Raw genomic sequence first — 20928 nt, 5'->3', positions numbered from 1 at the left:
TCGTATAGGACATTGCAGTGGCGGTTTTTACCTACAGCCCCCCGTGGTAAAATCCGCCACCCAGCTTACTGACATGCAGTCCATGAGACTGCACTGGCTACACTGTGAATGACAGTGACTTCCTTTTGGAAGACTTATCTGTCAGTCACAGACACTACAGGCAGTCCCATTGGGAGGTGTTTCCTTCCTCTGGGACTGCCAGACCGGGCTGTGATAGGCAGATAGCTAGTTTCCTGTAGGAAGCCCCTCCCTGCCTCGATAGCCCTAGCCGGCTTCTACGGGCTGCAGCCGATGCAGTCCATAGAAGCCGTATTATTGCGCATGCGCAAGTACCGTTAACGCTGCTTCACATGTGCCAGATCATAACGTCTGTGAACTGTAAATTAGCACAGGTGTCGGGACCCAGGCGGCGGGGATAAGGAGGGGGAGACCCAGCGGCAGACATCCTCCTCTAACAAGGTAGGAGCCACCACTGGACATTTAGTTTGGCACAGTGTTGGACATGGCCATGAAGGGCCTACCGGGGAAATGCAGTGCTTAGACGCTGGGCTAACCCTTAGTGCATGGTCAGGGCCCTTTGATAAATATGTATAGTAAATACTGCTAGTGCATGCGTGATAATGTAATGATAATGTACAGAATAAACCACATGACACTTTGGGGCAGATGTATTAACCTGGAGATGGCATAAGGAAGTGATAAACCAGCGATAAGTGCAAGGTGATAAACGCACCAGCCAATCAGCGCCAATATGTAAGTTGACAGGAGCTGATTGGCTGGTGCGTTTATCGCCGTGCACTTATCACTGGTTTATCACTTCCTTATGCCGTCTCCAGAGTAATACATCTGCTCCATTATCTCCTGCTGCGTCTCGGCTAGAATAGGACTCAGAGAGGGAGATGTTCTTCTAGTCTAGTGGGGACACCAATCATAGCGCACACCAGGGGTGGACGGGAACAGGAAGCGATAGAAGGTCGGAACTTGCTTTGTGCACCCAATTCATCATTTGGTATTTAATCACCATGTACGGATGTGTGTGGGGGGTCTGATAAAACCCAGCGGTCCGCAGTGCCGACGCATTTGGTTTGGTATGATTTCTAATTTAGTGAAATCATTTCAGAAATGAATAAAACAAGCAGGTGAAGACTTATCCACAGTACGGAAGCCGGTACTGAACGTGTCGGCATGTGACATGTTGACATTTGAAATGCCGACATTCTGCATGGAGTGGCAGTGGAGGTTTAGGTTATGTTACAGGAGGGGAGGTTATGGTTAGTCATAAGTAGTTACTGCCAGAAGCTCCCTAGGATCTGCTGGAAGTCACCAGGACGTCACCACCAGACCTGGAGGACATTTCTTCAGGGTCGACTCTGCATGTTAACATTACGGACATGTCAACGGATTATATCACAACCCTTTTCTCTGAGTACCGACACACTGGTCACTTTGCATTTGGGATTATTTTATGCTCGCAGATAATAAAATCCTCTTAATCTTGTGCAATAAAATTGCAGACATCTCAGGATACAAGTTTGGCCGAATGACTTGAATTCGATTGGAATCAAATTATATTAAGAAGTATACCAAATCCTGTCCCAGTGCACACTCCCTATTTACCCTGGTGTGGTAATAAAGATCTACAGTGTCTAGGTAGAGAGTCAATGTGGCCAACATGCATTAGTTCAAAAGGTCGTCATGAAAGTGGTCGACACACAAATGGTTGACACATGTTTTTCCAGCCTTTTGGGCCCATCCTGTATGTTTGGTAATATGTAACCACCATCAGTAGAAACATATACCCTTTAAACGTAAAACCACTGTGTTGCTGGACACTTTGGGGGTCATTCCGAGTTGATCGCTCGCTAGTTTTTTTTTGCAGCGCTGCAAACAGATAGTCGCCGCCTATAGGGGAGTGTATGTTTGCTTTGCAAGTGTGCGATCGCATGTGCAGCCGAGCGGTACAAAAAAGTTTTGTGCAGTTTCCGAGTAGCTCAGGACTTACTCAGCCGCTGCGATCACTTCAGCCTGTTCTTGCCCAGAATTGACATCAGACACCCGCCCTGCAAACGCCTGGACACGTCGGCGTTTTTCCAACCACTCCCAGAAAATGGTCAGTTGACACCCACAATCGCCCTCTTCCTGTCAATCACCTTGCGTTCAGCCGTGCAAATGGATTCTTCGTAAAATCCATCGCTCAGCAACGATCCGCTCTGCACCTGTACGACGCGCCTGCGCATTGCGGTGCATACACATGCGCAGTTCGGACCTGATCGCAGCGCAGCGAAAAAACCTAGTGTGCAATCAGGTTGGAATTTTGAAGTTTGCTTGTTGTCTTTATTCCAGTTGCTATGGTAATTGTGTTTCTGACCAATGACTATTGTAAATTGATGTGTTCAATGAAAAAATAGGATTGCCTAAAAGCAAAAATCAAATCGGTACAGGTTGGATTTACACTGACAGCCCAGCCTAGCGCCCCCTGGCTGCCGCTTTAAGCCTAGCTAAGTGCAAATCTCAAGGCGAAATTAGTTTTCAACTACATATATTGGACAACTTGCTGAAAGCCTTTCATCCTTATTACTTCATAATGATGCAATTAACGGCCTCCAGCTCAGAACCATTAAAGTCTCGGCTCAGAGCGGCGTCGAAGTATCCAGATAATCTCTGGAAATGTGCCCACCTTGTCTATATATTTGCTGCTCAGTAATTTCCGATAATCCTCTTACCAGGGGAAGGCTACAGAATGAGGGGAGTTGTGACCTTATAGTTTTTTTAATCAAAATGTATGAGTCCGCAGAAATGCAACAACAAATCCGCAGCCGACTCTGATTTACTGAGATAAATCGCCACATGCGTCATACGTCCAGCCGTCCCCATCAACAGGATGGTTTGTGTGTGTGTTTTCTAATTGTGACAAGGGAAATCGAACGTTTCCAACAACGGCCGCATTATGGCGTACGGCGTTCAGGGCCTATCTATCATTAATATGGCAGAAAAGACTACAGGACACACTTAATCTCTCTGTGACCTCTGCTTCACTTTGTAAGGAAAGGAACACAAATATCAAAATTCCCAGCTGCTCTCTTCTTCCAGTTATGACAGGTCCGGTAGGGGGTTGAGGGGGGGGGGGGGGGGGGAGCGCTGCATAGAACATCAAAATCCTGGGCACGAAGACCCCAAACTCACAAACAGCTGGCAACATATTGCAGCGGCTCAGTGGCTAATAAATAGGATTTCTCTGAAGTCGGTGATAAATACAATAAAACTCTGGTACCCTCTTTCAGAACGTGAGGTACGCAGCGACATTCCACACCCCTCTCCCCCCCAAACATACACACACTTTATTACAATTTAATGTACTTTAGAATCCATAGCGTGCGGCGATAGAAGGAAAATGAAGCCAGTAATAGTTTATATGCGTTTTAATCAAGTAATTCGGCCAAAGCAGAATGACACTCCGGGTCGGTGAGGTGCCCTTGAATACCAAACAGACCGGGGAGCAGGGTTCGGAAAATGAAAAAGTGATTTACAGCTCAGCTGGAGTCCGAGAAGCTGCGCGGCAATATTTTTGGGGGGTGTATTGGGAGGCCAGGCTCATTTCTGTGTCTTCCAAACCAAAGCTAAAGCAGCCAACTGTGACACGAGAAAGATGTAAGTGGTATATCTCGGAGCGGGCGCTGCCCACTGCAGAACCTCTCGCCCGACCCCCAGTCAGCGGTGAAATCTGCCTTTATATCGATTTCAATGGGGATTTTCATCTGATATCTATGAGGGCGACACTCTGCGGTGATGTGATCGTGTAACGAGGTGTGTGAATATCAGCGAGGATTCATAAAGGCATTGGCAGCTTAAGTTGTAGCAGACCAATTAGAATGTCATCTCTTACGATGGGATTATTCACTGAGGCTAGTTATTCCGGGACTTTTCTACAGCTCTTTAATATTATAGTCTAAAGCCCCAGAAATTACAGTTCATTGAGGCATATCTGAAAAGCCTAAATACATTTTTATCCCATCTGAAAAGGCCTCGCGCAACGCGTACAATTCTCAGTCTCTGCCGCCCGCGTCATAATGCTGCAAATGTACAGCCGTGCATTGTTCTGTCTCCGCTGGATGCCTCAGGATAGACTGCACCCAGAGGAGAGTACAGCGGGCCTGATTCATGCTTGTACGCAATGGCCGATGTTCACGCAACGGAGAGATTATCGGCAGACTGCGTCTGTGCTCACGCGTCAAGGTGCCGCTGCAATCCCACTCGCAATGAGGATTTGGCTATTTGGAGGTGTTTACGGGGGATACAAGCTAAGTAATACTGCACATACAGATTCTGATTTGGACGCAGAAGCGGCCATTATTGTGTTTTGACGCATTCGCGTCTCTGACTTTTTGCTACCCTATCACATCTGTAATTCAGGGTCTGCATTTTATGAATCTGTTTTGTTCTCTTTTCAGGAGCAAAGCTTGCACTCAGTTACTGGACTCCTGTAACCATTTATCTGCTCAGTTTGATTTTGCATTTCTTATCCTCTCACATTTATAACAATATGTTACATACTATAATCCACTCGATTAAAACAGTTCTGTAGAACAGTGATTCTCAGCCTGGGGCCATAGGCGTTGCACAGACCCCGACAAGGGGGTGCTGTTCCGGACTTCCCCCCTCTGCCGCATTATGGCCTACTCTCCCCCTCCCCATCCAGGACATAGACTGCTCATCTGGGCAGCACAGGTGAGTAGTCTTATGTCCCAGAGCAAGGGGTGGAGGAGGTACTCCGATACCCGGCAGAGGGGGAAGTCCGGAGCGGCACCCCGGTGTCGGCGACTGCGCACGCCTATGCCTAGGGTACTGGTATCTTTATGGAAGCTCCTTTATTGCACATTATGCCCACACAGAAATGGCCCTTATACACATTATGCCACACAGTAGGGGCCCCTCTTACCTATCTGATACTAATGCCCAGCCACTCAGCAGGGGCTCAGGCTAGTGCCTCAAATAAAAGTGACCTGGAGTCGCTTTTATTTGTGGCATGGGCCCTCTGCGCGCCTAACATGCCCCACAGGCCCAAGGCCTGAATGCACCCACGGACCTAATGCCCAACACCTGGTGGTCTAGGGAGGAGGAACCACCTACCAGTACATTGGGAGAGGCTGCAGTGGGGAGCTTGATTCAGCTATTTGCTTCTCACCAGCTGCAGCCTCTCTTGTCTCCATCATCCTTCTTCTGACGCCTTCTCTGCTCTTCAGCGGCGGCCGGAGATCTTCAGGAGATGTCTGCCCAGATCACAGCCGCAGCCAAACTGAAGGCCCCGCTTGTAGGTGTCAGGCGCCGTAAGCAGGCAGAGCTATTACGTACGGAGCCATAATTGGCTCGTCGTAGCTGCTTGTGATTGGCTGCCTGTGCGTGAACCATGATTCGCTCGCGAACGGCGCCAAATTTAAACGGGTGCTGCCTGCAGCCCAGCTCTTAAAGTTGGCGCCACCGGCGGCTGAAATGTCAGTGCCGCGTGACTTTTGGCTAGGCGGCTGCGTGGGTCAGATAATAAATGTCATCTTCATAGCGGGTATCCCAGGTGGTCTAGATGGCGTCTCTGTTTATTAATTTCTGTGTTGTTTTCTTGTAGCTTATACTGTTGTAGCATTAAAGCCTCCTACATGCTAGAAAGGGATGTATACTATATATGTAAATGCAGAGAGCCTGTAGATATATCCGATACATCAGGTCAGAGAAGACCAGTCACGTATGAGAATGGTGGTTCTAGATGTCACACCGCAGCGTTTTATCGCAGGCCAACCCTACAGGTCAACTGCATGGTGGCAGCACCTGGAAGGCAGCAGAAAGTATGGATTATTAATCTCTATGAAGATCATCCTGGATTTGGAGAGAACGCAGAATGTGCGTAAACACAAATGAATGTGCAGGTGGCGGCCAAGATGTCTCACATAGCCTCTTCCGGTGTTTGGCCGTAGGTGGTCACTCCTAGCTGCGATGTAAGTGTACGTCCTGTCCTGTCTCTCATAGACACCTGCTAATGAGGATCTGCACTTTCCCAGCTGCCAGGATCAGTCTGTGATACTCATCTTTCTCTTTCTCACGGTACAGGATGGTCAGGAACAGTACGCTATACCATCGGAAAAGACCCGTTAGAACATTCCATCCATTTTTCATTTTTTTTGTATTTTCAAACATGTTTGTGACAGAAGTGAAGAGACAGAAGACGTGTAGAAAGTGTCGGCAAACAGTTTCGCCGTCTCTTTCCATTTAACTCTTTGTTTTCTCCTGTGCTATTGTGGCTATAGAGCCCAGGAGAAAACAAGCGGAGGAGGCAGACTCAGCAGGACATGTAGCAGTATAAATAGATCATAGGTTGGCTCTGCCGCTCCATCCTTTAGGAGAGGAAAAAAGATGTTTTGTTCCGTCACATCAGACTTGTAGAGAAATCCTGACACCTGTGACTTACTACGGAGGAGCCCGGATGCAGAGTATAGGGGGTCATTCCGACCCGTTCGCACGCAGCGGTTTGTCGCTGCGGTGCGAACGGGGCCGGAATGCGCATGCGTGGCGGCCGCAGTGCGCGGCGTTGCCGCCGGGTTACGTCGCGTCCTACGAAGAAAGCGGGCACAGAGCCGACCGCAGGAAGATTGACAGAAAGAAGGCAAACCTGGGCGGATCCGGACCGTTGGAGACCGTTTTCGGGGAGTGGAGAAGAAAACGCAGGCGTGTCCAGCAGAACGGAGGGCGGATGTCTGACGTCAAAGCCGGCCCCAGCATCGCAGAGATCGTCGCACAGGGTAAGTATGTCCAGGGCTGGTCTTGTTTTGCAGGAATCTGTTTCAGCATAGCAGGGCTGCACCAGTGATCGCAACCCTGCTAAGCTAAAATACACTCCTCCATAGGCGTGGCCTAGTTGATCGCAGCAGCAGCAAAAAGTTGCTACATGCGAACAACTCGGAATGACCACCATAGTACAGACTAATATCACTGAGCTCCTGTCCTATACTGTGTTTCTATACAGTGAGGCACCACTCGCACGCTGCAGTCTGAGGCACCGGGAAAGTGCTGACGTTGCAGATAGTAAAGTCATGGCACCATTACACCCATGTGAGATTAACAACAGCCGTGTGTTGATCAGTAAGCGGCCGCTGCGGGCACCCTGCCCGGACATGATCTATTTTACATCGGATAGTCCTTGCGTCAGGCCGGACGCAGCCATGAAATAAGAAGGGCTTTCTATGCTGCTCTGTGGCAGTGTGTTGTATTACACCTGTATTGTTGGATTGCTCTGCTTCAGATAAGGAATGGTGGGAGACGGGGAGCCGCTGTGTGAAAGGCACTTGGGGGGACGCTGAGCATCTTCAGGCTTTTGTGAGGCATGTCCAACGCCGCGAGATGTCTTTCATTGTCTCACCTTGCATGAAGCTCTCAGCGGTTTTTGTGAACGATCTTTTAAAGCTGGCAAAGGCTGCACCCTAGGGGTCCGTTACACGCTGAATGTCCCGGTGACAGCCCTGAACACTCCAATGTGATATCAATAAACCCAGACATGTGAACACTGGCTCTCTGCTCCTAGAGAAGGTGCCTTGTGCATATTAATACCTCCGGGAGGGAGGAAGCAGGAGGGGCCACTTTAAGAAACTGTTTACCCTTTCAGTGCTGTGATATGTAGACACTAATGTGCCACTTCCAAACCATAGGGGTGCACTACGGACACAAAACACAGGGGTGGTAAACCTTCTGCTTACACTACACCACCAGCTCTTACACTGATCATTACACACCACCAGCTCTTACACTGATCATTACACACCACCAGCTCTTACACTGATCATTACACATGTACCACCAGCTCTTACACTGATCACTACACACCACCAGCTCTTACACTGATCATTACACACCACCAGCTCTTACACTGATCATTACACACCACCAGCTCTTACACTGATCATTACACACCACCAGCTCTTACACTGATCATTACACACCACCAGCTCTTACACTGATCATTACACACCACCAGCTCTTACACTGATCACTACACATGTACCACCAGCTCTTACACTGATCATTACACACCACCAGCACTTACACTGATCACTACACACCACCAGCTCTTACACTGATCATTACACATGTACCACCAGCTCTTACACTGATCACTACACACCACCAGCTCTTACACTGATCATTACACACCACCAGCTCTTACACTGATCATTACACACCACCAGCTCTTACACTGATCATTACACACCACCAGCTCTTACACTGATCACTACACACCACCAGCTCTTACACTGATCATTACACACCACCAGCTCTTACACTGATCATTACACACCACCAGCTCTTACACTGATCATTACACACCACCAGCTCTTACACTGATCATTACACACCACCAGCTCTTACACTGATCATTACACACCACCAGCTCTTACACTGATCATTACACACCACCAGCTCTTACACTGATCACTACACACCACCAGCTCTTACACTGATCATTACACACCACCAGCTCTTATACTGATCATTACACACCACCAGCTCTTACACTGATCATTACACACCACCAGCTCTTACACTGATCATTACACACCACCAGCTCTTACACTGATCATTACACATGTACCACCAGCTCTTACACTGATCATTACACACCACCAGCTCTTACACTGATCATTACACACCACCAGCTCTTACACTGATCATTACACACCACCAGCTCTTACACTGATCATTACACACCACCAGCTCTTACACTGATCATTACACACCACCAGCTCTTACACTGATTATCACTACACGTGTACCACCAGCTCTTACACTGATCATTACACACCACCAGCTCTTACACTGATCATTACACACCACCAGCTCTTACACTGATCATTACACACCACCAGCTCTTACACTGATCATTACACACCACCAGCTCTTACACTGATCATTACACACCACCAGCTCTTACACTGATCATTACACATGTACCACCAGCTCTTACACTGATCACTACACACCACCAGCTCTTACACTGATCATTACACACCACCAGCTCTTACACTGATCACTACACACCACCAGCTCTTACACTGATCATTACACATGTACCACCAGCTCTTACACTGATCATTACACACCACCAGCTCTTACACTGATCACTACACACCACCAGCTCTTACACTGATCATTACACACCACCAGCTCTTACACTGATCACTACACGTGTACCACCAGCTCTTACACTGATCATTACACACCACCAGCTCTTACACTGATCATTACACACCACCAGCTCTTACACTGATCATTACACACCACCAGCTCTTACACTGATCACTACACGTGTACCACCAGCTCTTACACTGATCATTACACACCACCAGCTCTTACACTGATCATTACACACCACCAGCTCTTACACTGATCATTACACGTGTACCACCAGCTCTTACACTGATCATTACACACCACCAGCTCTTACACTGATCATTACACATGTACCACCAGCTCTTACACTGATTATCACTACATGTGTACCACCAGCTCTTACACTGATCATTACACACCACCAGCTCTTACACTGATCATTACACACCACCAGCTCTTACACTGATCATTACACACCACCAGCTCTTACACTGATCATTACACACCACCAGCTCTTACACTGATCATTAAACACCACCAGCTCTTATACTGATCATTACACACCACCAGCTCTTACACTGATCATTACACACCACCAGCTCTTACACTGATTATCACTACACACCACCAGCTCTTACACTGATCACTACACACCACCAGCTCTTACACTGATCATTACACACCACCAGCTCTTACACTGATCACTACACACCACCAGCTCTTACACTGATCACTACACACCACCAGCTCTTACACTGATCATTACACACCACCAGCTCTTACACTGATCATTACACACCACCAGCTCTTACACTGATCATTACACACCACCAGCTCTTACACTGATCATTACACACCACCAGCTCTTACACTGATCATTACACACCACCAGCTCTTACACTGATCATTACACACCACCAGCTCTTACACTGATCATTACACACCACCAGCTCTTACACTGATCACTACACATGTACCACCAGCTCTTACACTGATCATTACACACCACCAGCTCTTACACTGATCACTACACGTGTACCACCAGCTCTTACACTGATCATTACACACCACCAGCTCTTACACTGATCACTACACACCACCAGCTCTTACACTGATCATTACACACCACCAGCTCTTACACTGATCATTACACACCACCAGCTCTTACACTGATCATTACACACCACCAGCTCTTACACTGATCACTACACACCACCAGCTCTTACACTGATCATTACACACCACCAGCTCTTACACTGATCACTACACACCACCAGCTCTTACACTGATCATTACACACCACCAGCTCTTACACTGATCATTACACACCACCAGCTCTTACACTGATCATTACACACCACCAGCTCTTACACTGATCATTACACACCACCAGCTCTTACACTGATCACTACACGTGTACCACCAGCTCTTACACTGATCATTACACACCACCAGCTCTTACACTGATCATTACACACCACCAGCTCTTACACTGATCATTACACACCACCAGCTCTTACACTGATCATTACACACCACCAGCTCTTACACTGATCATTACACACCACCAGCTCTTACACTGATCATTACACACCACCAGCTCTTACACTGATCATTACACACCACCAGCTCTTACATTGATTATCACTACACGTGTACCACCAACTCCTACATTGATTATCACTACACTTGTACCACCAGCCCTTACGTTGATTATCACTACACTTGTACCACCAGCTCTGATATTGTTTATCACTACACGTGTACCACCAGGTGGTCTTCAGTATGCCGACTGTCGGGATCCCGGCGCACAGTATACCGGCGCCGGAATCCCGACAGCCGGCATACCAACACTATTTCTCCCTCGTGGGGGTCCACGACCCCCCTGGAGGGAGAATAAAATAGCGTGGCGAGCGCAGCGAGCCCGCAAGGGGCTCATTTGTGTTCTCCACGCTGTCTGCATGCCGGCGGTCGGGCTCCCGGCGCCGGTATGCTGGTCGCCGGGAGCCGGCATACCATACTACACCCGTACCACTAGCTCTCACATTGATTATCACTACACGCGTACCACCAGCCCTCACATTGATTATCACTACACTTGTACCACCAGCTCTCACATTGTTTATCTCTACACGTGTACCACATAGCCCATTTGTTGATTATCACTACACGTGTACCACCAGCTCTTTACATTGATTATCACTACATTTGTACTACCAGCTCATACATTGATTATCACTACACTTGTACCACCAGCCCTTACATTGATTATCACTACACGTGTACCACCAGCCCTTACATTGATTATCACTACACTTGTACCACCAGCCCTTACATTGATTATCACTACACGTGTACCACCAGCCCTTACATTGATTATCACTACACATGTACCACCAGCTATTACATTGATTATCGCTACACTTGTACCACCAGCCCTTACATTGATTATCACTACACATGTACCACCAGCTCTTACACTGATTATCACTACACGTGTACCACCAGCTCTTCCATTGATTATCACTACACTTGTACCACCAGCTCTTACATTATCACTACACTTGTACCACCAGCTCTTACATTGATTATCGCTACACTTGTACCACCAGCTCTTACATTGATTATTACTACACGTGTACCACCAGCAGTTACATTGATTATCACTACACTTGTACCACCAGCCCTTACATTGATTATCACTACACGTTTACCACCAGCTTTTACACTGATTATCACTACTCTTGTACCACCAGCTCTTACACTGATTATCACTACTTGTGTACCACCAGCACTTACATTGATTATCACTACACGTGTACCACCAGCTCTTACACTGATTATCACTACTTGTGTACCACCAGCACTTACATTGATTATCACTACACGTGTACCACCAGCCCTTACACTGATTATCACTACACATGTACCACCAGCTCTTACATTGATTATCACTACACGTTTACCACCAGCTTTTACACTGATTATCACTACTCTTGTACCACCAGCTCTTACACTGATTATCACTACTTGTGTACCACCAGCCCTTACACTGATTATCACTACACATGTACCACCAGCCCTTACATTGATTATCACTACACGTGTACCACCAGCTCTTACACTGATTATCACTACTTGTGTACCACCAGCACTTACATTGATTATCACTACACGTGTACCACCAGCCCTTACACTGATTATCACTACACATGTACCACCAGCTCTTACATTGATTATCACTACACGTTTACCACCAGCTTTTACACTGATTATCACTACACTTGTACCACCAGCTCTTACATTGATTATCACTACATGTGTACCACCAGCTCTTACATTGATTATCACTACACGTGTACCACCAGCACTTACATTGATTATCACTACACGTGTACCACCAGCCCTTACACTGATTATCACTACACGTGTACCACCAGCACTTACATTGATTATCACTACATGTGTACCACCAGCTCTTACATTGATTATCACTACACGTGTACCACCAGCTCTTACACTGATTATCACTACATGTGTACCACCAGCCCTTACACTGATTATCACTACACATGTACCACTAGCTTTTACGTTGATTATCACTACACGTGTACCACCAGCCCTTACATTCATTATCACTACATGTGTACCACCAGCTGTTACATTGATTATTACTACACGTGTACCATCTGCTGTTACATTGATTATCACTACACCCGTACCACCAGCTCTTACATTGATTATCACTACACTTGTACCACCAGCTCTTACACTGATTATCACTACACTTGTACCACCAGCTCTTACACTGATTATCACTACACGTGTACCACCAGCCCTTGCATTGATTATCACTACACGTGTACCACCAGCCCTTACATTGATTATCACTACACTTGTACCACCAGCCCTTACATTGATTATCACTACACGTGTACCACCAGCCCTTACATTGATTATCACTACACTTGTACCACCAGCTCTTACATTGATTATCACTACACGTGTACCACCAGCCCTTACATTGATTATCACTACACGTGTACCACCAGCCCTTACATTGATTATCACTACACTTGTACCACCAGCCCTTACATTGATTATCACTACACATTTACCACCAGCTTTTACACTGATTATCACTACTCTTGTACCACCAGCTCTTACACTGATTATCACTACACATGTACCACCAGCCCTTACATTGATTATCACTACACGTTTACCACCAGCTTTTACACTGATTATCACTACACGTGTACCACCAGCCCTTACATTGATTATCACTACACGTTTACCACCAGCTCTTACACTGATTATCACTACTTGTGTACCACAAGCACTTACACTGATTATCACTACACTTGTACCACCAGCTCTTACACTTATTATCACTACACTTGTACCACCAGCTGTTACATTGATTATCACTACACTTGTACCACCAGCTCTTACATTGATTATCACTACACTTGAACCACCAGCTCTTACATTGATTATCACTACACGTGTACCACCAGCCCTTACATTGATTATCACTACACGTGTACCACCAGCCCTTACATTGATTATCAGTACACGTGTACCACCAGCCCTTACATTGATTATCACTACACGTGTACCACCAGCCCTTACATTGATTATCACTACACTTGTACCACCAGCCCTTACATTGATTATCACTACACTTGTACCACCAGCTCTTACATTGATTATCACTACACGTGTACCACCAGCCCTTACATTGATTATCACTACACGTGTACCACCAGCCCTTACATTGATTATCACTACACTTGTACCACCAGCCCTTACATTGATTATCACTACACATTTACCACCAGCTTTTACACTGATTATCACTACTCTTGTACCACCAGCTCTTACACTGATTATCACTACTTGTGTACCACCAGCCCTTACACTGATTATCACTACACATGTACCACCAGCCCTTACATTGATTATCACTACACGTTTACCACCAGCTTTTACACTGATTATCACTACACGTGTACCACCAGCTCTTACACTGATTATCACTACTTGTGTACCACAAGCACTTACATTGATTATCACTACACGTTTACCACCAGCTTTTACACTGATTATCACTACACTTGTACCACCAGCTCTTACACTTATTATCACTACACTTGTACCACCAGCTCTTACACTGATTATCACTACACTTGTACCACCAGCTGTTACATTGATTATCACTACACTTGTACCACCAGCTCTTACATTGATTATCACTACACTTGAACCACCAGCCCTTACATTGATTATCACTACACTTGTACCACCAGCTCTTACATTGATTATCACTACACGTGTACCACCAGCCCTTACATTGATTATCACTACACTTGTACCACCAGCCCTTACATTGATTATCACTACACGTGTACCACCAGCCCTTACATTGATTATCACTACACGTGTACCACCAGCTCTTCCATTGATTGTCACTACACTTGTACCACCAGCTGTTACATTATCACTACACGTGTACCACCAGCTCTTCCATTGATTAACACTACACGTGTACCACCAACTCTTATATTTGTTATCACTACATTTGTACCACCAGCTCGTACATTGATTATCACTACACATGTACCACCAGCCCTTACATTGATTATCACTACACGTGTACCACATTGCCCTTACATTGATTATCACTACACGTGTACCACCAGCCCTTACATTGATTATCACTACACATGTACCACTAGCTATTACATTGATTATCACTACACTTGTACCACCAGCAGTTACATTGATTATCACTACACTTGTACCACCAGCCCTTACATTGATTATTACTACACGTGTACCACCAACTCTTACATTGATTATCACTACACGTGTACCACCGGCTTTTACGTTGATTATCACTACACGTGTACCACCAGCTTTTACACTGATTATCACTACTTGTGTACCACCAGCCCTTAATTGATTATCATTACACTTGTACCACCATCCCTTACATTGATTATCACTATTTCTCTGACGTCCTAGTGGATGCTGGGAACTCCGTAAGGACCATGGGGAATAGACGGGCTCCGCAGGAGACTGGGCACTCTAAAAGAAAGATTAGGTACTATCTGGTGTGCACTGGCTCCTCCCTCTATGCCCCTCCTCCAGACCTCCATTAGAATCTGTGCCCGGCCTGAGCTGGGTGCTCCTAGTGGGCTCTCCTGAGCTTGCTAGAAAGAAAGTATTTGTTAGGTTTTTTATTTTCAGTGAGATCTGCTGGCAACAGACTCACTGCTACGTGGGACTGAGGGGAGATAAGCAAAACTACCTGCGTGCAGCTAGCTTGTGCTTCTTAGGCTACTGGACACCATTAGCTCCAGAGGGTTCGAACACAGGGCCTGACCTCGATCGTCCGTTCCCGGAGCCGCGCCGCCGTCCCCCTTGCAGAGCCAGAAGACAGAAGAAGGAGATGAAATCGGCGGCAGAAGACTCCGGTCTTCATTAAGGTAGCGCACAGCACTGCAGCTGTGCGCCATTGCTCCCACAGCACACCACACACTCCGGTCACTGTAGGGTGCAGTACGCTTGGGGGGGGGGGGGGGCGCCCTGGGCAGCAATAAGAATACCTTTTGGCACTAACTACACATAATACAGTCTGGAAAACTGTATATGTGTAAAAACCCCCGCCATTAAGCTATACAAAACGCGGGAGAAGCCCGCCGCTGAGGGGGCGGGGCCTTCTTCCTCAGCACACCAGCGCCATTTTCTCTTCACAGCTCCGCTGGAAGGACGCTCCCCAGGCTCTCCCCTGCAGTATCCTGTACAAGAAGGGTTAAAAAGAGAGGGGGGGCACATAAATTTAGGCGCAAATAGGATAATAAGCAGCTATTGGGAAAAATCACTCATTATAGTGTAAATCCCTGTGTTATATAACGCTGTGGTGTGTGCTGGCATACTCTCTCTCTGTCTCCCCAAAGGACTTTGTGGGGTCCTGTCCTCAGTCAGAGCATTCCCTGTGTGTGTGCGGTGTGTCGGTACGGCTGTGTCGACATGTTTGATGAGGGTTACGTGGAGGCGGAGCAGGGGCAGATAAGTGTGGTGTCGCCCCCGACGGGGCCGACACCGGATTGGATGGATATGTGGAAGGTCTTAACAGACAGGGTCAACTCCTTACATAAGAGGTTCGATGACGCAGCAGCCTTGGGACAGCCGGGATCTCAGCCCGCGCCTGCCCAGGCGTCTCAGAGGCCATCAGGGGCTCATAAACGCCCGCTAGCTCAGATGGTAGACACAGATGTCGACACGGAGTCTGACTCCAGTGTAGATAAGGATGAGACAAATGTACAGTCTACAAAAGCCATCCGATGCATGATTACTGCAATGAAAAATGTATTGCACATTTCTGATGTTAACCGGGTTACTACCAAGAGGGGTATTATGTTTGGGGAGAAAAAGCAGCCAGTGACTTTTCCCCCATCTGATGAATTAAATGAATTGTGTGAAGAAGCGTGGAGTTCCCCCGATAAGAAACTAGTGATTTCTAAGAGGTTACTGATGGCGTACCCTTTCCCGCCAACGGACAGGTTACGTTGGGAAACATCCCCTAGGGTGGACAAGGCGCTCACACGCTTATCAAAAAAGGTGGCACTGCCGTCTCAGGATACGGCCGCCCTAAAGGAGCCTGCGGATAGAAAGCAGAAAGCTATCCTGAAGTCTGTGTATACACACTCGGGTACTATACTGAGACCTGCTATTGCTTCAGCATGGATGTGTAGTGCTGCAGCAGCATGGTCTGATACCCTGTCAGACAACATTGATTCCCTCGACAGGGATACTATTTTGCTAACCATAGAACATATAAAAGACGTCGTCTTATATATGCGGGATGCACAGAGGGACATTTGCCTGCTGGCATCTAGAATTAATGCAATGTCCATTTCTGCCAGGAGAGTATTATGGTTTCGGCAGTGGACAGGTGATGCTGATTCTAAAAAACACATGGAGGTTTTGCCTTATAAGGGTGAGGAATTGTTTGGGGACGGTCTCTCGGACCTCGTATCCACAGCAACAGCTGGGAAGTCGACTTTTTTACCTCAGGTTCCCTCACAGCCTAAGAAAGCACCGTATTATCAAGTACAGTCCTTTCGGCCTCAGAAAGGCAAGCGGATCAGAGGCGCATCCTTTCTGCCCAGAGGCAGGGGTAGAGGAAAGAAGCTGCACCAGGCAGCCAGTTCCCAGGAACAAAAATCCTCCACCGCTTCCACTAAGTCCACCGCATGACGCTGGGGCTCCACAGGCGGAGCCGGGTGCGGTGGGGGCGCGTCTCCGAAACTTCAGCAACCAGTGGGTTCGCTCACAAGTGGATCTCTGGGCTGTACAAATTGTATCTCAGGGATAAAAGCTGGAGTTCGAGGCGACTCCCCCTCGCCGTTACCTCAAATCATCCTTGCCAGCTGCTCCCAGGGAAAGGGAGGTAGTACTGGCGGCAATTCACAAGCTGTACCTCCAGCAGATGATAATCAAGGTTCCCCTCCTTCAACAGGGACGGGGTTACTATTCCACAATGTTTGTGGTACCGAAACCGGACGGTTCGGTGAGACCCATTCTAAATTTAAAATCCTTGAACACTTATATAAGGAAGTTCAAGTTCAAAATGGAATCGCTCAGGGCGGTTATTGCAAGCCTGGAAGAGGGGGATTTTATGGTGTCGCTGGACATCAAGGATGCTTACTTGCATGTCCCCATTTACCCACCTCACCAGGAGTACCTCAGGTTTGTGGTACAGGATTGTCATTACCAATTCCAGACGTTGCCGTTTGGCCTGTCCACGGCACCGAGAGTATTTACCAAGGTAATGGCCGAAATGATGATACTCCTTCGGAAGAAGGGAGTTATAATTATCCCGTACTTGGACGATCTCCTTATAAAGGCGAGGTCCAAAGGGCAGTTGTTGGTCAGCGTAGCACTCTCTCAGGAAGTGTTGCAACAGCACGGCTGGATTCTGAATATCCCAAAGTCGCAGCTGATCCCTACGACGCGTCTGCTTTTCCTGGGAATGATTCTGGACACAGAACAGAAGAAGGTGTTTCTCCCGGAGGAGAAGGCCCAGGAATTGTCATCTCTGGTCAGGGACCTCCTGAAACCAAAACAGGTGTCGGTGCATCACTGCACGCGAGTCCTGGGAAAGATGGTGGCTTCTTACGAAGCAATTCCCTTCAGCAGGTTCCATGCAAGGATCTTTCAGTGGGATCTGTTGGACAAATGGTCCGGATCGCATCTTCAGATGCATCGGTTGATCACCCTGTCCCCAAGGGCCAGGGTGTCTCTGCTGTGGTGGCTGCAAAATGCTCATCTTCTCGAGGGACGCAGGTTCGGCATACAGGACTGGATCCTGGTGACCACGGATGCAAGCCTCCGAGGATGGGGGGCAGTCACTCAGGGAAGAAACTTCCAGGGACAGTGGTCAAGTCTGGAGACTTCTCTACACATAAATATATTGGAACTAAGGGCCATCTACAACGCCCTGAGTCAAGCAGAGCCCCTGCTTCAAAACCAATCTGTACTGATTCAGTCAGACAACATCACGGCGGTCGCCCATGTAAACCGCCAGGGCGGCACAAGAAGCAGGATGGCAATGGCAGAAGCCACAAGGATTCTTCGATGGGCGGAGAATCACGTGCTAGCACTGTCAGCAGTGTTCATTACGGGAGTGGACAACTGGGAAGCAGACTTCCTCAGCAGGCACGACGTCCACCCGGGAGAGTGGGGACTTCATCAAGAAGTCTTCACACAGATTGTAAATCGTTGGGAACTGCCACAGGTGGACATGATGGCGTCCCGCCTCAACAAAAAGCTAAAAAAAATATTGCACCAGGTCACGGGACCCTCAGGCGATAGCTGTGGACGCACTAGTGACACCGTGGGTGTACCAGTCGGTTTATGTGTTCCCTCCTCTTCCTCTCATACCCAAGGTACTGAGGATAGTAAGAAAGAGAGGAGTAAGAACTATACTCATCGTTCCGGATTGGCCAAGAAGAACTTGGTACCCAGAACTACAAGAAATGATCTCAGAGGACCCATGGCCTCTGCCTCTCAGACAGGACCTGTAACAGCAGGGGCCCTGTCTGTTCCAAGACTTACCGCGGCTGCGTTTGACGGCATGGCGGTTGAACGCCGGATCCTAGCGGAAAAGGGCATTCCGAATGAAGTTATTCCTACGCTGATAAAGGCTAAGAAAGACGTGACAGCAAAACATTGTCACCGTATATGGCGAAAATATGTTGCTTGGTGTGAGGCCAGGAAGGCCCCTACAGAGGAATTCCAGCTGGGTCGATTCCTGCACTTCCACAGAGTGTCTATGGGCCTAAAATTAGGATCCATAAAGGTACAGATTTCTCTGACGTCCTAAGTGGATGCTGGGGACTCCGTAAGGACCATGGGGAATAGCGGCTCCGCAGGAGACAGGGCACAAAAGTAAAAGCTTTAGGATCAGGTGGTGTGCACTGGCTCCTCCCCCTATGACCCTCCTCCAAGCCTCAGTTAGGTTTTTGTGCCCGGCCGAGAAGGGTGCAATCTAGGTGGCTCTCCTAAAGAGCTGCTTAGAGTAAAAGTTTTGTTAGGTTTTTTATTTTCAGTGAGTCCTGCTGGCAACAGGCTCACTGCAACGAGGGACTTAGGGGAGAAGAAGTGAACTCACCTGCGTGCAGGATGGATTGGCTTCTTAGGCTACTGGACACTAGCTCCAGAGGGACGATCACAGGTACAGCCTGGATGGGTCACCGGAGCCGCGCCGCCGACCCCCTTGCAGATGCTGAAGAGAGAAGAGGTCCAGAAATCGGCGGCTGAAGACTTCCCAGTCTTCTTAAGGTAGCGCACAGCACGGCAGCTGTGCGCCATTGCTCTCAGCACACTTCACACCAACGGTCACTGAGGGTGCAGGGCGCTGGGGGGGGCGCCCTGGGCAGCAATGAAAGTACCTATGCTGGCTAAAAATACATCACATATAGCCTCTGGGGCTATATGGATGTATTTAACCCCTGCCAGGTTGTCAGAAAAACGGGAGAAGAAGCCCGCCGAAAAGGGGGCGGGGCCTTTTCTCCTCAGCACACAGCGCCATTTTCCTACACAGCTCCGCTGCTAGGAAGGCTCCCAGGCTCTCCCCTGCACTGCACTACAGAAACAGGGTTAAAACAGAGAGGGGGGGCATTTTGGTGGCGATATTATAATATATTAAGATGCTATAAGGGAAAACACTTATATAAGGTTGTCCCTGTATAATTATAGCGTTTTGGTGTGTGCTGGCAAACTCTCCCTCTGTCTCCCCAAAGGGCTAGTGGGGTCCTGTCCTCTATCAGAGCATTCCCTGTGTGTGTGCTGTGTGTCGGTACGTGTGTGTCGACATGTATGAGGACGAGGTTGGTGAGGAGGCGGAGCAATTGCCTGTAATGGTGATGTCACTCTCTAGGGAGTCGACACCGGAATGGATGGCTTGTTTAGGGAATTACGTGATAATGTCAACACGCTGCAAGGTCGGTTGACGACATGAGACGACGGGCAAACCAATTAGTACCTGTCCAGGCGTCTCAAACACCGTCAGGGGCTTTAAAACGCCCATTACCTCAGTCGGTCGACACAGACACGGACACTGACTCCAGTGTCGACGGTGAAGAAACAAACGTATTTTCCATTAGGGCCACACGTTACATGTTAAGGGCAATGAAGGAGGTGTTACATATTTCTGATACTACAAGTACCACAAAAAAGGGTATTATGTGGGGTGTGAAAAAACTACCT

The 20928-nt window shown here is 47.8% G+C and overlaps 1 protein-coding gene and 1 long non-coding RNA gene across 5 annotated transcripts in view; one reads left to right on the top strand and one right to left on the bottom strand.

The window, feature by feature from the left end:
- The window catches only part of PAX7 (paired box 7), a 193887-nt gene that overhangs the window by 92460 nt on the left and 80499 nt on the right, over window positions 1-20928 (bottom strand). The gene's annotated exons all lie outside the window — the stretch shown is intronic.
- LOC134965767 (uncharacterized) overlaps window positions 1-20928 on the top strand; it is a 168719-nt gene that overhangs the window by 113794 nt on the left and 33997 nt on the right. The window lies entirely within an intron of this gene.

This window comes from Pseudophryne corroboree, chromosome 10 (genome assembly GCF_028390025.1).
Source record: "Pseudophryne corroboree isolate aPseCor3 chromosome 10, aPseCor3.hap2, whole genome shotgun sequence".
Taxonomy (NCBI): Eukaryota; Metazoa; Chordata; class Amphibia; order Anura; family Myobatrachidae; genus Pseudophryne; species Pseudophryne corroboree.
Note: the sequence above shows the minus strand (reverse complement) of the source record. Positions and strands in the feature narration are given on the sequence as shown.